A 4,996-nucleotide genomic window follows, 5' to 3' on the forward strand; every position below is an offset into this window, starting at 1 on the left:
GGAGAAGTACAAACATGAGTAAAAGTATAGAGTTACCCTTTGAATTATGATTTATATATAATATATAAAAATATTAATGTAATTTTACTCTTGTAATTTTCTCTCTTATTTTTTCTTTCATCCAAGCAAAAGAAAAAATTTTTCTATTTTTTTTCATTCATTTTTTTCTTCATCTAAACAACACAAAAAAATATTTTTCTTTCCATTTTTCTTTTCTCTCATTTTCTTTCTTTTTATTTTCTTTCCTCTTATTTTCCATCTTATATCTAAACAATAGATTAGTGTTTATCCATTTAACTCCTATTAATATTGTTATAACAAAAATACATGTGACTTTATAAAACTATATCTTAGATTTTGATTATCTGATAATTTATTGAGTGGCTGAAATAGATTTATGTCACGAGCCAACAAATGCTAGCAATAGGGATGATCACAAAAATAGCCGAAACATGTATTTGTAGGAATTACTCGTCTTTTCGGGTTAGATGGGGACTTGTGAAATTCTCACGACCTACCACGCAAAAATGGGTAGGGATTAGGGGTGGCAAACTGGCTGAAATCTGTCGGGCTAGTCCGCGTAACCCATCAAAAAAGGCGGGGGTGGGTTGAAAATTTGAGACCACCAAATTTAAAAAGTTTGCCTACCCTTTACCGCCTAATTCGTGGGTTTTGGCGGATTTCGGTGGGGTGAGGCGGGGAAGACTTTCCTGTCAGGCCAAACATTTTTTTTTCAGGACCATTTTTTTTACAAATTTCAATGATGTTATTGATCTACAAAAGGATAAAAATAATAATTGAAGATATTCTAAGTTATATTTTATATTATATTTTATGTTTGATTGATTATAAATTTGAAGATGTTTAATTATATGTTTTGGACAATATTTGTTTTATTTTGGACAATGTTAGTTTTATTATTTTGTTTTAAAAAAGTTGGTTTATAATTATGTTTATTACATATTATAATTATAAAGACTTTAATATTTGTAAATTTAGAAATTATAATTTTTTATATCTTTAGAAATTATAAATTTATTGAAATAGTTGTGAAATTATATATATTGTTTAATATTTAATGGTTTATAAAAAAATGAGAGATTTGCAAGGATTGGCCCGCCAACCCGCCAGCCTACCGTTAGACGGAACGGGGGAGGAATTTAGGAGGGTTGAATCTATGCCTTCCTTCCAAGTTGCTGTTATGACCTTTTAGACGAAACTTTCAATTCTGATTCTGTTTGAACTCAGCAGTAAAAATTTATGAGACAATTTATTTTTGTCTCATGAATATCAGAAAATAGAACACAGCAGAGAAGAGAAAAGCTAACACCAGCATATATCCTAGTTCGGTTGCCTTGTGCTATACAACCTACGTCCAGTCTCCTCCACAACAATGGAGGAATTTCCACTATAGTTAAAAGTATTACATACACCAATTTCACACTCAAGTTCTATCCTAACTTGACATTGGCTATGCTAACACCTAACTATTCACTTTTAGTGCTAACCCAACTAAGAAAGGGATACCTAACAGGTACAAGATGCAAGACACTTAACTAACCTAAAGAAATCAGAAAATAACTCTAGGTTTTTCTCTCAAGTGTATCACTCAACCTTTTTCCACTCATGGCTTTTACTTGAGCTTTCTCACAATGCCTTTCCTCACAAGAAATTATAGAAAGATATACTTAGAAAAGTACATTACAATCAGTAAAATATGAAGGAGATTGACTTCATCAACAGCCTTTGTGCTATGCGAAAACCAGATTAGCAAGCCTCTGATTTAGTTCTTCATACTGGCGGAATGCACCTTTGATTAGGTTACACTGTCTAATTAGTTGAACTCTCTCAAAGAACACTTCTCAGAATAAAACCTCAATACTCTGGTTATCTCTCCTTACCTTCTGAATGAACAGCAAGCTTCTTTTATCTCCTTGCATGTTCCTTGGTTCTTCTTCCAAGGTCAACATCTTGAGCCTTGAGCTTCACCAACCCACAGATTCACTTTTTCTCTTTAAACATCAGAGTAGGACTTTTGCTTCTGACTTCTCCAATTTGACCGAAAGCCATGAAAGGAGTAACCGAGATTGTCTTCCAATGGTTAACAAAATCTGAACCATAGAGATGCAACTTGGTCCCCAAGAATCTCTTGTGACCATGGATTTGTAGCAGTGAAAAACAGAGATCAACTTTCCTTTGTATCCCATTTCGGACCGAGCAGTGTGTTAGGAAGAAGAGAAGAAACTTTGATGCATAGAAGAGGAAATAGTTTACCTTTAATCTTGACCTAAGCTTGATTTGATTTGAACTGGATGATTAGACTTCGGCCTCTTAAGCTTGATCTCTCTCTTTCTTTCTTCTTCTGTGAATGGCGTGTGGAAGAAGCTCTTTCTCTTTCTCTTTCTTACTTTTCTGAAACTGTAATTTGACCAAGACAAAAGAGAGAGGAACGTTGCTTTGGTAAGAGCAAGATGGAGGGAATTGAACTCAACTCGGGTTTGGATTGGATATGGTTCATGTAACCCGTTTAGCCCATCTGACTTCTTTCTTTGTTTTTCATTAGGCTTCATTTGATTTACTAACCCACCAGCTTTGTTTTATTTTCCATTCCATTTGGACTGTAATTCAAATTTTGGCCTGCAACGTTTTCTAAATAATTAGTAATATACAATTATCAATAATCCACACTAATTATTTATCTTGCCAAAAATAATGTTTGTCATCACTTAATTAATTTAGTTAATTTCTTAACTCAACAATCTCCCCCTTGATGACAAACATGATTTAAGAAATAATTAAAAGGAAATAAATTTGAGTAAGGTTTAGAAACTCCCTTTGATTGTTGTCATTTACTTTTATGTTGCTCCCCCTTTCCTTTTCAGAATTAGCTCCCCCTAGATTTATGATTTCCTCTTTGTTCCTGTTTACATATGCTTATATGGAACCAAACAGATGCTATATACTAACCAAAAATGCAGCAAACAATGATATTTTTAATGGCTAAAATAGAGTTTTAATATATCAGGGTCAGGGTCAAGATAGCAACATATCATAAAGCAAGTTTCCAACCTCATTCACAACAGTTCACAATATTTGCAAACATTTGCAAATCAAGATTATTAAAATCTGCAGCATTCAGACAAAATCCATAAAAAACAATAGTCAAAAGCAACTTCAGTCAATTTAGCATTCAGCATTCCAGCTATTGCACCTATTACTCCCCCTTTTGTCATCAAGGGTGGAAAATAAGTGTTATCAACAAAAACAATGCCTTGTATCCTGCAGAAAAGAGTTAGATCACAGTTCAAAGAACTAACTAAACTACCCAAAGTGCAGCAGTATTTAGAGTTATTACAGTCATCCAAAATAAAACTGTTAAACAGTATTAAAAGAAACATAAGTCATGAGATAAAACAGAAAGTAGCAGTAGCAATTTTCATGAGACAATTCCTAGGCATCAGAACTATTCCCCTCCGAATCAGCTTCCTCTTCAACATCAGTGGCAGGGTCTTCATTCTTTTGAAGGTTATCAATGAAGGTCATGAACACAGCCACTCTATCCCTTGATTTCTTTAGAAAATTCTCATGTTTGCTAGCTAATTTCCTTTGCTCTTTCCTCATCGCAATCATGTGATTTGATTAGAAAATGAACTCCTGAACAATATCTTTTACCACATTCAGCAAAGCAGATTTCTTTCCAGTAGGGGTGGATGTCCCCTCAGTGGAGAGAGACGAAGAATCCTCAGGAACAAAGTCATCATCTTCATCATCTAAGACCACCCTTTCAAATCGAGTAGGTCCTTTGTTCTGTTTTACTGAACCACCCCCTTTTAGGTATGAATGTCTATTTTCATATTCCTCATTGGTCAAGTCAACACCAAAATACTCAAATATGCAAGTTAGAAACATGCCATAAGGAAGAGCTTTGTCTTTTTCACTCCTAACAGAGTCAAACATATATCTAACCATCAAGTATGCAAATGGAATTTTAGTTTTGGTGAGAAGGGCATATAAAACAAGAGTGTCAGTGTAGGAAACCCTTTGATATGATCCACTTTGAGGCAGAATAATGTGGTTGACCATTCGGTGCAACTGAGCATGCTCATATCCTAGGGCTTTGTGAGTGGGTGTAATACCATCAATTAAAGAAACATGTTCACAAATGTGAGCCAATGCATCATAAAAAGAAATTCCAACTCTTTCATCCCTCTTAACCGAAGTGTAAGCACAAGGCCCAACATCCGTATACTTCAAAGCATCACTGATAGTTTCATTGTTTAAAACTATGTCTCGGCCCTTCACATATGAATGAGCAGTGCCTTCATGATAAGTCATGTTTGCATAAAATTCTTTGACCAATAAGGGATAAACAGGCTTTTTGATGTCAACAAGATGATTCCAGTCCGGAAAAATCATGTTATCAACAAATGGAAAACATTTTCTTTTCAAAGATGGCAGATCAGCGAGAAAAGATGGACATAGGGTGCAATACTTGATAACCCCATCATAAAAGTCATTATTCATGGCAGATTTGAATCTATAGGGGTTATAGTTCGAGTGAGAGGTCAAAAAGTGAGCTTTGTGATCAAAAGGTCCAATGTATGGTTCTTTAACATTTTTGAGAGGGACTCGAGTGTTACCTCGTTGAGAGTGCACAGGAACCGACCTGGATTTTGGTTGTGTTGGTTCAGGAACAGGTTCCTCAGCCGCCGGACGTTTGCCCTTGGAGGAGCTAGGCTTCTCAGAACTAGGTTTTGAGGAGCCTGGCTTGGAAGTTGTGACCTTCGATGGTGGTGTCGGCTTGGCAGGAACAGGGTACCTTGGCATGGTCTTCGTTCGTGCCATGGGAGTAGTGCGAGGAGGAGAGGTAGGAGGAGAAGGTGAATGAGTGAAAGTGGGGTCTTGAGATTGAGTTGATGGTCTAGGAAGTTTATGGATCTTTTCACGCGGTGCTCTTTTAGCAATTACTTTCTTCCCCATTTGGTTAGATTTAGGC

Source organism: Arachis duranensis, chromosome 4 (genome assembly GCF_000817695.3).
Source record: "Arachis duranensis cultivar V14167 chromosome 4, aradu.V14167.gnm2.J7QH, whole genome shotgun sequence".
In the NCBI taxonomy this organism is placed as follows: Eukaryota; Viridiplantae; Streptophyta; class Magnoliopsida; order Fabales; family Fabaceae; genus Arachis; species Arachis duranensis.